The 13,115-nt window shown below is 42.4% G+C and overlaps 1 protein-coding gene and 1 long non-coding RNA gene across 6 annotated transcripts in view; one reads left to right on the top strand and one right to left on the bottom strand.

Moving 5' to 3' along the window:
• Arhgap24 (Rho GTPase activating protein 24) overlaps positions 1-13,115 on the top strand; it is a 636,889-nt gene that overhangs the window by 555,991 nt on the left and 67,783 nt on the right. The window lies entirely within an intron of this gene.
• On the bottom strand, positions 2,808-11,208 carry LOC129667119 (uncharacterized). The gene is made up of 3 exons (XR_008718693.1): positions 11,092-11,208; positions 4,857-4,909; positions 2,808-2,961 (listed from the first exon to the last, which is right to left on the bottom strand). It is a non-coding gene; the product is annotated as an uncharacterized LOC129667119 (long non-coding RNA).

The raw sequence follows: 13,115 nt of genomic DNA, 5'->3' as shown, positions 1-13,115 counted from the left end.
TTTCTTTCTTTCTTTCTTTCTTTCTTTCTTTCTTTCTTTCTTTCTTTCTTTCTTTTTTAAGATTTATTTATTTACTATGTATACAGATCTCATTCTAGATGGTTGTGAGCCACCATGTGGTTGCTGGGATTTGAACTCAGGACCTTTGGATGAACAGCCAGTGTTCTTAAGCTCTGAACCATCTCTCCAGCCCCTGTGCTTTTGTTTTCACCGAGATAGAATGTCACCCTGTAGCCGGAGATGGCCCAGAACTCACTTTGTGGCCTACCTCCTGCTTCTTTCTCCCAAGCCCTGGAATTATGGGAGCTTTTACCAAGAGCCTTGCTCTTCTCAGGGTTTCTACTGTGCAGGCATAATTTGTGAATCCTTTCAGGTAGCGATAGTGCTACACATTTCTCCACTTTCATTCCATTTCTCTTTAGTGTTGCACTGCTTGATTACATTTGTAGGAACAAGAGAAACTCAGGACATGTCCAAATCCCTGTTGTTGGCTCTATAGGATGGAGATTAAAAACCTCACATCGCAACAGGATTAGTGCAAGGAGTAAATAAAATGTGTGAAATGTCAACCCTCAGTCCACAGCGGGTAGTGGCCGTGCTCTATATGGAGCGCACGTGCACAAACACACACACACACACACACACACACACACACACACACACTCACCATTCCTCTATGGTTTCTTTACACCGGTAATGTGCTTTCTCACACACTTGTAAAAACAAGGATTTTCACATTTTACTGCTCACATGCAGCTTAATTTGTTCAGTAGAGTCTCCCCGCTTCACTCAGGTAAAGGGAATCTCTTTGGGGCCTGTTGTCTGACCTCACAACACTTAGGGAAGCCATAGCTGCTTATCTGTTTTCAGTTCTAAAAATATTTTGTAAAACATTAGAATACGAAATGATTTACCAGTCTGAGTTCTAGGGTAGCCAAAGACAATTCTTTCCATCCAACTACTTGAAAACCAACCTTTTTTGTAAACCCTTTGTGTTAGAGAAAGGGAAGTAATAAAAAGTGTATAGTTATTTGTTTCATGTCAGAATGCAACACTAACACAACAAAACAAGAATAACTGACCATGTGAGAATTCTTCACATTCTGTGACCTGTCACACAGCAAGACAGCAGGGACATTTAGAGATGGCCAAATATTTGAACCTTAAGTGGTAACAAGGTTTTTAAACTTTGAGTAGGACTGGTAATATCTGTGAGGCCTTCAGAGAGTGCTTTATCTATTCAGGGGAGACCATGGGATCCTGGTGGGAAATGGTGAGCCATATCAGGGACCATGAGGTCACTGGCAGGAAATGGTGAGCTGTGTCAGGGGCCATGGGATCCTGGTGAAATATGGTAAACCAGATCAGGGGGCAATTGCTTCTCCACTTTGTGGTGAGGCTGCACTTCCAGCTGCAGCCAAATAAGACAGACATGTAGGGAAGCCTTAGGAATGAGTGTTTCTTTCTTTTCGTGAGGCATTTGGATTGTGTTGGCTCATCCTAATCTTTAGGACACGTTGTCATCCATGGTAATAGCAACCACAGAGGCTTAAACTCAGGTGTGAGTGCATGGAGTTTAACAGCTCTGGCCCTCCCAGTCAGTCTCAGCTAAATATTTCTTTCCCAGAATGCTTTGTTTCCAAATGTTCACACTGAGTGGACCAAAGGCCTTTGCACTTCCACATTCCAGATTTGTGGAAATGGTAACATAGCTTGTTCTCTGGTCAGATCACCTCCCAGCTTTTAACTGCCTGTTCGTTTTTAAGGTTGGCTGAGAGAAGAAAATAAAATCTCCATGGTCTGATAATCATGGCTGGTGACTGTGGCATGTTCTCACCGTGTTCTCCTAAGGCGAGGTCGCGAATCTGTATTTAAAGAGACTGTCTGAGGCAGAGCATAGGCAGAACCAGCAGACGTAACAGGGACTTGAAATCCAATAACATGCAGCCTTCTGATTGAAACTGGTCTGTATGGTACAGGGTTTTGGCTGTCTGTTAAATGTTCTATCCCATATCTGGACTTTCTTTTCGGACTTTTCTCCCACTAATCGGTTATTTTCATCATGCGTCAAGACAAATCAAGTAGAGACTGAGATTGGCAATATCAAGTATTGTTCTTAAATCCATCTCCACCACCATTCTCCTTACTGTTTGTCAAAGGTAACAAATGTAACATCCTGTCACTTGCTAGACCTGGGCAATGCTAAGGACACTGGGTTTGTAGGCAATTCAATTTGTTGCCCTTTGGCTATTGCAGTCGAAAACTGTGCTGTTAGTTTCTGTGATGTTGCATTTCATATTCATTCACACCATGGTTCTTATGTGACAGCTGCAGGTTTGGGTCTGTTTTTTCTAGATTATAAGAACACAGATATGCCAGTCTGCTAGATATAAAAACCCACCAAGCTAACCGTGTAACCTGACATACATTGTACCCTTCCACAGTAGGTCACACAGAGTGGCTACATCATAAAGCTGATTGGAAGACCAGTGGGTTGGTTCAGTGTGTGTAAGGCTCCCCTCAAAAACAGGAGGATTCGAGTTAGAAACCTGGAACTCACTGGACGGTGGAAAGAGAGGACTGGCTCCACAAAGCAGTTCTCTGACCCCAATATGCAAACTGAGACACACACACAAACACTCACACACAGGTACACACAAATGAACAAAACATATTGTTAAAATTTTAAAAAACTATTTACAAGGCATTCTTTAAAATGGAAACAAAGCCTACAAATAAACACAGGACATTTAAAACACAAACAATACTTGACCAAGTCTCACATGCTGACTGGCTGTGTCCTTACTGATACTGATTCACTTGGTGGGAGTTGGGCCTTCCACCGGTCTGCCCTGACTCTTCTCCAGCTGACCGCGTGGGGCACGCCTGCCAGCCCAGCACTTGACAGGGTGGCAACGGAGCAGCTGAGCTGCCGCTCAGCTCGGGCAACCTAGTGACAGTCTGCCTCAAACAGACAGAAAACATAAACAAAAAGACAAGACCTAATTAATTAGGAAACACGTGAAAACCAAGCCTGCCTTCACATGACTTTCTCTCCGTTGACATAAAATTAACATTTCTCATCCATGTCCCAGGAAACACAAATCTCTTGAGATGGTTTACAAAGAGAACTTTCCTTATCCACCTACATGAGACCCCACGGTATGTTACCCTTTCTGGGGATTCTGTAGCACTAAATCCCACACAGAGCAGGGAGGCTTGCTCATTGCCCCTCTCCCCAGCTTTCTTTGGTGAGTTGACTGTGGTTTTTCTCCTTTGACATCTCTAACAAGACCACGAAATATATGCCCCAAGAGATACTATTGAAGGGAGTTTGAGAAGATTGAAATTGTTGTATCATCACTAATTTTTAAAGCAAAATAATGTTTTAACCACACACAATTTCAAGCCTCAGCAGTGTTTTCGTTTTAGACCAAGAATGAAATAGTTCAATTGCTTAATACAACATATAAAACTAAAGCACTAAAAAGTTGTGCTATTTTAAATGGTCTATTCTGTCATTGTGTGAAGTAATCAGAAAGAAAGCAATTGAGAGAATATTAATGGATTTCAGTGATTTGGGTGGCAATTCCTTGGAAGGAGTAAAGAACTCTTGAAGCTAAGGTACTAACATTTATTTTTAAGTGTCTGCTGAATTCAAGTTTGCAAGCAACTACATTTTGTTGGTGAGTAATCTTTTTCCTCCCAAAACTCAAAAGTAGGCTGATGAGAAAAATCAAATTACAAATAATTAATTGTTGCCTTTAGTTGTAGAACCAGATTGAAAATCACCCTCGGGATGAAGACTTTCCAAAATTAGTTACTTGATTTTTTGGCTTTTTGTTGTTGTTGTTGTTTAGTTGAACTTAATAGGATCAGAGCAGTTTAGATTGTAGTTAATTTGCCTGTTGGTTCCACTAGGGAAATTTGGGAGAATTTTGATTCTGATGCAGGTGGATGGGACCCCATTCCAAGAAAACATTTTCTTACTGCTAGAAAATATTACCAAGAAAGAAAGCAAGGGGCTAGTGAGATAGTGCAGTGGGAGCCTCCGCCCCGAAGAGCTGAGTTCTAGCTCCAAATCCACATTACAGGAGAGAGAGAACTGGCCTCCAAAAAAGTACTCCCTGACTCCTACAAGTGCACCATGGTGGACGGATGGACACACACATACACACTCACAAAGAAAGAAAAAAAGAGAGAGACAGAAAGAAATAAAAAGAGAGAGACAGAAAAAAGAAAGAGAGGGAGGGAGGGAAGAGAGGAAGGGAGGGAAAGAAAGGAGCAACTAATCTAGCATTTTTTTTTTTTTTTTACTAAAAATAGAAAAAAAAGAGTTGGCATGGATGTTTTCAGGTCACGTGGGCCTGTCCAAATGCCAGGAACCTTATGCAAATTATTTCATTTAAGAAGAGCTTTTCTTCAAGTCCTCCGTATGACATCAGTTGTTGGGAGTAACTAAGATTGTATCATTAAGGCTTACATTAAGATCCATGCCCTCCTTTCCTCACAGTTCGCCCCTGGTCTGCCCCCAGCTCCTTTGGGCCTGTTCAAAACTCCTTCCGCATCCCCAAGACTGGCTGAAAATGAAGAAGAGCCACACTCTGAGTGCTCTGTGTGTGCTGTGTGTTCAGCTTTCTATCAGCTTTATACCCCATAAGCCTATGCTGTGCTTTACTCTGAAATCCATTGGAAGAGCATTCCTAGACCACGGTGTAAACAAGTGTGGAGACTGTCCAGTCGGTCCAGTGACCCCCACACCCAGTAAAGCCAAGGGAAGGCCTTCACAGGCTCCACTTCAGTATTCAGATACAGAACTGTGCATGGGCCCAGATTCCTTTCCACATGGGGCTCACCTTGCTTACTTTCATGGGACCGTCACTCGGGTGCCAGTTAGCGTCCTGGATGTCTGCCAAGAAGAAACTGAAATGAGGTCGTCTACTTATTTTATCTTTGCACAAGGCTCAGCTAAGCTGGTGCTGGATGCTGAGGGTATCGAGTGGCTGAGACTTTGTGCTGCTTGCCTGAGCCTTGGAGAGAATGAGTAGGCTCTGTTGTTGCTTCTCACTTATAAAAAAAAAAAAAAAAGGTACTAAACTCTCACCAATACTTCACAATTCTGACAACCACTGTAGCATACAAACTACACATTATAGATTTTTACAGCATGATAAAACCCATCGCTCAGGAAGCTGCCTACAGGACTCTGCTGTTTCTTAAAACCGGGTGAATGGTGAGAGCTGTGCTGTCAAACTGAAGGTGCTGTGTCACGTGGCAGAAACAGGGGTTAGAAAGTAGGGACTCCAGCTTAATAATATTCCAAGGAATAGGGCCAGCGGATTCTTAATAACAGCATTGAGATATAAAGCAAGGAGAGAAATCAGAAACTGTGATCCTACATTCATTTTAATATTTTGTTCATTCCACATTCTATTAATTTTAAAATATCATTAAAATATGATTTATCCCACTTGCTAATGTTTCAGTGCTTCTTAAGCTTTGTAGCACCTTAGCCTTCACTTGACTAATTGTCATACACTGAAACCTAAAGGAAATTGTAGTGCACCCCAAAATTACCATCCTAGCCAGGAGTAGTGATGCCCAAGCCTGGAGTTACATCTGGAGGCTGAGGGAGAAGGAGGATAGTACTTCCGGGGCCAGTGGGGGTACATAATAAAACTCTCTCTCAGTGAGTAACTGGCAGAATGAATGAATAATATGTAAAAACACCATACTGACCCCGTATGTTATGTGCTTAAATAATAGACCTTCAAGTTCACCATTAGCAGTTTTCAGAAGTCTTTGAAATAGGCGTCATCAGGTACTGCAGCTGTTAGCATCACTGGAGACAAGTGACATATTGATCCATTGATTTATAAAGTGGATTCAGGAACAAAACATTTGTTAATATCTGTGTTTGCACAGAAGTGCCAGGTCACCCTCGATGAGCTCATTCTGTTCCTTAGAAACCACTGGTGTATTTTCATTGTTTCGATTTTAATTGTATTCGTCACCACGTGTGTCACGGGGATTGAACTTAGTGGCCAGCCTCCGCGGCAATGCCTTCAACCACTGAGCACTGAGCCGTCTTGATGGCCTTTTTTTTTTTTTTTCCTATTTTAAGGAGATGGAATTTGTTAAAAGTTCTGAAGAGAAGGTACAAATGAGCAAAACTGTGGACTGGCCCTGGAGGGAACTGATTCTTTTCATATTCATTAGAAGCAAAATGAACAGAAAATTAAATCTGATTTGCATGAAATCTTGCTTGCTCAGACATCTTGCTACAAAATAAGGAGTCAGCCCTTTCCTGAGCTCTGGCTTCACTACTGGCTTTTCAAACTGTTGCCTTTCTCCTTTGTAGTTTTTAATCTATTCCTAGAGTTAATACATCCCTGGATTTCAAGGGGAAAAAAAGCCCCCCCCCCCCCCGGGACCAATTTGTCATTGGGTATTCCTGTAGCTGCCAAGTACACCTGGATAGCCAAAATCCTAGCTTATTTTATTTAAAGTTTTACGTATATTTAAATTTTCAACACGTCTTTCTCACCTAAATCACCACATGAAATCTAAGTAGATATATACAGAAAAGGGCTTTGTCTTGATCTTCTTCAAAAATCAACTACTTTAGCGGCTTAATGAAAGTCTCTCTCTTGTGTGTGTATGTGTGTGTGTGTGTGTGTGTGTGTGTGTGTGTGTGTGTGCATTGTGTGTGTGTTCTGTATGTGTGCACGTGGGGGGGGCGAGGGCATGGAGGGTGTTATGTACATTCGGGTTCATGCGTTCATATAAATGTGTGAAGGTCGTACTTCATGTGCTCCCAGATCACCTTCCACCCATGTATAGAGTGAGAGGCAGGTTTCTCGCTTGAACCCATAAGTCACTGGTGTCCCAGGGAACCTGCTTCAGCTTCTTGCTCCCAGGGATTCATGCCTTCCTGGCCTTTACATGAGCGCCGGAGATCTGAACGCTGGTCTCCACACGTGCATAGAAATGCTTCTCCCACTAAGCTGTCTCCCGAGCCCTAGAACTGATTTCAGCATTATAAACTTCCTGCGCTCCACTAGGGTATCTGCAAAGCCATCCGTGGCCGAGCTGTGCAGGGGTGCCTTTATGCATGCAGGAAGGCTCACAAGCACAGCCCTTGCCTGAGTCCCTCTGTTATTACGGACTCTAGTTGCGACACTGTGCTTGTGTTCTGCTTTTCCTGCTTGACACTGTGCTGCTGGTCCACACCAGTTGTATCTTAATCATCTTTATTTCCCAGGTTCTTAGTTTAGGGCTGGTCGTGTTTCCTGGTTCCCTCTTATCTGCGGTTTCACCCCATAGTTTCAGTTACTATGTGGCAGGCCTCCATCTAAAAAAAAAATGCTAAATGGAAGGTTCCAGAAATAATTCATAAGTTTTAAATCGCATACCATCCTGGGTTAGTATGATCAAATCCCATAGCATTTCACTCCATCCTGCTCAGGAATTACACAACTGCCTGCCCGTGAGTTATTAAATAAGCTCTCCTTTATCAGACAGATGTCACCATATCACACTTATCACAGTGTTAATGATCAAGTACTTTACTGTACTTAATAACTCCCTGTGGTGGTACAACTCATAATACTGCTCTTGGGATGCAGCAAAGAGAAGCTGCAAAGTGTTTTGTTTTGTTTTTAATGAAAAGGTATAGGGTTATAAATATTTATATGTAGGGTAGAGACAGTGTGTGTGTGTGTGTGTGTGTGTGTGTGTGTGTGTGTGTGTGTGTATATATATATGAATTGTGTAGGAATCAATGCTACTTTTGGTTTTTCTGTTTAACTGGGATCCTGGAATATGTCCCCAACAGGCAAAGGAGATGGTAAGGGAGCTGCTCAAAATGAATTATTGAAAGTGCTCCCTGTAGCCTCTCCTAGCTCAGCGATCTCTAACAGTGGAGTCATTTGCAAACAGTGAGCCTTGAATCTGGTGGAAAGGCACAGGCGGCATGAAGGAAGTCAGGGGACAGGAGAGAGAAGGAAGGAGAGGGGTAGGAGCATCTCTCAGGATGTGACCGGGAAGTGCAGAAAGCCCAGGGCATGTGCGGCTGACAGGCAGCCCAAGGCTGCTACAATGCTTAAGAGACTTGTCTAGGTCAGCACACACAGAGCCCATGTGTGCTGAGAGTCTCTCCAATTCCACAACAGACTGTAACACTCAGACTGTTTTGTTGTTGTTGTTATTGTTTGTTTGCTTGTTTTAAAAGAAGAATAATTCTCAAGATCCCTTTCTTTCAAAATATCCTCTCCTTACACAGCTTGGCATTTCTTTTTAAAGTTAAAATGTAATTACAGCGCATGCATAAAGCGCTTGTTTCTGGCACACTGTGTCACGTATCTTAGCTCACAAGTGATGTCTATTAATCTCTATCAGAAAGATTGAGTGACTGTTGAGTTCATACTTTTAACATTTTATTCACTTAGTTTTGTCTGTTTAGTAAGACCATGATGCTGTGGTGGCAGAAAGCATCATAAACTCCTCCTGTGCCCACCACAGCACATTGCAGTCCTAATGGTATATAAAATGTATGCAAGTGTTACGTCAACCAATTTTAACTTTATTACCATCTTTATTTACAGTTTGGCTACTCCTTGTGTGAACAATGTTGTGAAATAAAGGATGAAAATGGAGCAGTTGCCTGAACTTAACTGAGGGTGGTGTGCTTCGTTTTGTGCACCTAGCCCTTTAAAGGACCCCGTGCCCTTCAGTGTTGGTCTGCTCTTGGGCCTCTGGGAACAGGAGAGGATATAAAAAGCCAGCAGAGGCAGCAGAGGCCGAGAGAGAAGAGGAGGGTCCGAGAAGACAGCTGGTGCAGGAAGAAAGATGAGAGAGTAGGGCTAGAGAGAAGGAGAAAAGAGACTGGGCAGAGTGGACATGGGAAATAGTTGGTAGTGAATTAGCTAGCAGAGTGGGAAGACAGTTGTGACAGCCGAGCCTGGAGAGGCTGAGCTGATCCGAGCCAACAGAGATATGGTTAGGATACAGACGAGAGAGGAACCCACCAAGAGCCCACAAAGTAGTGAAGAGAGAAGAAAGACAAACAGATACCCCTGACTAGTCCTCACTGAGGAGGACAGCAGACACAGGGATAACCTGTTGTTTTCTGTGCCAACAAGAGTCTCTGATAAGCTGTAAGTGTGGGGAACCACACCAGTGAAACAATACTGTAACAGAGAGCACTTCCGGTCTGACGCCCAGCAAGTAAGGTGCTCCTAGTTGAATTACAAATAAAATCCAAGCACCAGAGTCTCCCAAAATGACTAGTGAGTTTTTATGTAGATACAAAGGCAGCCACAAAGGAGCAGGGGCATAAACACTGGCAGAATTAAGGAACGTGGCTAGGAGAAAACCGCCTACGCTTAATTACAAAAAAAAAAAAATTAAAAAAAACCAAAAAACAAGACTTAATAAACTCAAATTAGTTTTAACATTCAGTGTTTTGTAAGCCAGTGTGAGGTCTAATGAGTTTTCACATATTTTAGGTCTAGCTTGTAAACATATTAAAGAGCCATAAGTAATAGCTCTAATTAATGGTGTCACCTAATTCTCCAGTCCTCTAGTCCTCTAGTCAAGAAACATCTTGACATCAGGACAGTTCAACACGGTGCTGCCGGGCCTGGTTCTCGAGTTAGTCACTGCTGCAGATCAGTGCGCTGTCTGCCCTGTAGTCTACCGAGCTCGCTAATGTTGAGTTTTTACTGGAATCTACTGAACCTGGGGTATTAAAGGGATGTCCAGTGACCTTGACTTATCCTTGCTGTCAGCTACAAAGTGTTCCTACGTAAGTGCATGGCTTCATGTGCCCTTCTTTCTCTGTTACAGTAAGTGAACGCATATGTAAACACACGCCTCCTCGGCCAAGCAGGATCAGGAGCGGCATAGCCATTACCTCCTTGGTAGCTTTCTTATAGTTGAAGATACACTCATTGTATATACACATACATATATACATTTGTACATATATATATATGTAATTTTAAGAACCTCATTCATGAGCATTGCCTCTTCTTCAATCCTGCCTCTTCATACCTTCACTTTCTTCTCTGCCCTGTTCCATGATCTCCTCTTTCATTTTTATTATTACCTGTGTGCACACACACATTTATACTTAGGATTAGCCAGCCTGTGGGGGAGCACCCTGTGTGAGAAGCCACTCATCACTTGTGGCTCTTTGCTTGAGGTGAGACCATTAGAGATCCCGTCACCTCACAGGCCCAATGTTGTCACTATGCCACTCTTGTTCAGGCAAGCATTCTGCTGATGCTTCGTGGGTGTGTTTTACCTGGCATAGCTACAAGACACGCTCCGCATGCAGCTGTCCTGGGCCTCTGCAGATCGGCTCGTACGCTTCTCATTGTATATTTTGAAGCAACATTACCTTTAACTTAGCAACATGCCTGCCGATCAGTGAATCTCTATTCAAGTTTATGCAGTTTTAGTTTGATTATTGCATATATGTCAATGAAATACCCTGCACAATAACTTCCTTGCTTCCGATACTATTGCATGCAACTGTATGCATCTACTGCATGCAACTGTAGGGTTCATTGAATGTTTCTGTGCTGGGCTGAATTGTCGCAAATTGGACAATTAGTCTCTGGTGTAAAATTAAGAGGCGCACAGCACCAGTCTGTCAGCAGGAAGGATCTCATTTTAATTTATTGCAGGTGTGTGGAAAATTGAAAAGCTTCAGGAATTCAAAGAAGTATTTATTTGCACAAGATAGGAAAGATGATCCATGACAGAAGATGAATGCAATGTAAACGGCCTGGAAGCGTGTTCCAGGCACTTTCCTTTGCTTTGGATTTCGGGAATTTCTTATTAGATTCAGTTATCCAAAGTTCATATAAAAGCTAGATGAATTTTTCAGAATCAAGCTCTATGTCAATAAAGAGAAAAGTCTGAGAAATCTGAAGATATTCTCATTAGGAAATGCTACATTTTACTTTGCTGAAGAGTGTGGTGTGTTTGTGTGTGTATGTGTGTGTGGTGTGTGGTGTGTGTGTGTATGGGTGTGAATGTGGTATCTAGCTAAGCATATACTTGCAACATATATGTGTATACCTGTTACCGAGCTGGAGAACAGAGAGTGTCCTGGCCGGTGGCTCTGCCTTGTTCCCTTCCCGTGGGGTCTTCAGGTCACCTGGAGCTGGTATGGCCGTCAGCAAGCCCAGCGATGCTCCCGTCTCTGTCAGTGCTGTGGTTACAAAGGCTTGTTTATTAGTTAGTTACTTAGTTAGTTGGTTAGTTAGCTAGTTAGTTTCTTTTTAAGACAGAGTTTCTCTCTGCAGACCTGGCTGTCCTGGAACTCGCTCTGTAGACCAGGCTGGCCTCGAACTCACAGAGATATGCCTCCCTCTGCCTCCCAAGGGCTGGGACTAAAGGTGTGCACCACCACACCTTGGCAGACTTTTTTTTTTTTTTTTTTTTTCACAAGGAAGTTTCTGAGGCTCTGAATTCAGGTCTCTGTGTAGCAAGCACTTTCTCCTACTGAGCCACCTCCCTAGCCCCAGGCACTGTGTTTTAAGGTCTTGATGGTGAATGGAATTATCTCAAGAGTTGGAAAGGAGTTCATGAAACACTTTAAGATTTTTAAGTTTTTGTGATGGTTCTCTTCAAATGTGCAACGTTTGTTGTAATTTTTCAACATAAAAACTCTACTGGTACAGTCCAGACTGCCTCACAAGGTTCCTGGGACTCAGAGTCCTAAAAACTTGCAGATTTGTATCTATGCTCAACATGATGTAAGAAGAGCCCGTAAGGGTTGACACTGAGAAGCAGACGGGAGCTAATGGGACCACAGAGTCAATGGAGGTCAAGACATGACCTTCCAGACCTCTCCATTTGATGGCTTCGGTCTCTTTTGTATTAGAATGAAATAATTATTAAATACCCTCAGCTCCAGGCATGAGACAAAAAATCAGCAGTGAACGTAGATTCTTCCCGACATCTTTATTTGGGGAAACAGCTTACTTTATGAAATCATAACTTGTCCTCCCTTTCTATCAAGTGTTCACGTGTTCTCGATGGTGGGGGTGGTAGTCCTGAAACACCAATATCCTGTCCACTGCAGAGTTAGACACTCTTAACAAAGACTGTGCACTCTGCGGAGCCCAGGGCCTCATGGAAATGCCGTAACCCGAAGGCTCATCTTGCATCTTCCCTACCCACTCACACATTCTGGAATTCCTGGAATCCAGAGCGCCAGACAAAAATGGTGAGAGACAGAGTGTAATGGATAGTCCATCTTCAAAATTCAAATCCAGGATTAGAGGATGCCCGTAATTTCACACAGTCATAACCACTAGCTGTTATATGTTGAGTAATCAGACTTTGAGACAACTATGATAGTATTTACTTTTAAAATATCAGTTATTTGTGTATACCCAAACACACTCTGTAAAATTGCTGCTGTGTGGAACTGGATAATTAGCATCTAGGCAATTAAAATTAAGGAATGAAGAAAATTGTCCCAATTAAATTAAACTTATGAAAATGTCTTAATGAATAATACTAAAAATTGTACTTAAGTGAAAATTTAAAAATTGGACTCTCTAAATAATGTATGAGTTTAAACCCTTTCCCTTCATGGATGTATTTCTATAAATATTATATAATTTAAAAATAAAAAATTTGACGAGAAATGAATCATGTTAACTTCCAGTCCCTTTGGGGATTCTGAAGAAAATGAGAAAGTTCTAAAATAGCTTTAAGGAGCGAATGGGTGTCTTAAAGCCTTGTTCTCCCAGTTATCAACGTTTCCAGTGAATATTTGTATACTTAAGTGTGTACATCTGTGCATGTGTGTTAGTGTGTATGTGTGCTTGTGTGCATGCACACATATGAATGTCTCTGTGTCTGTGCTGATGCTTGTGAAGGCCTGAAGAGGACATCAGATGGTTGGAGCAGGAGCTGTGGGTGATTTTGATATGCCTGAGGTGGTGTGTACTGGGACCCCACAGGTCTTCTGGAAGGACCATCTTGTGAATAATTCTTATAATATTCTGTAATATTGCCCATTTTATAGCCCTTGGATCCCCAACACACACACACACACACACACACACACACACACACACACACACACA

This window comes from Psammomys obesus, unplaced genomic scaffold (genome assembly GCF_907164565.1).
Source record: "Psammomys obesus unplaced genomic scaffold, mPsaObe1.curated_primary_1811, whole genome shotgun sequence".
Classification (NCBI taxonomy): Eukaryota; Metazoa; Chordata; class Mammalia; order Rodentia; family Muridae; genus Psammomys; species Psammomys obesus.
Note: the sequence above shows the minus strand (reverse complement) of the source record. Positions and strands in the feature narration are given on the sequence as shown.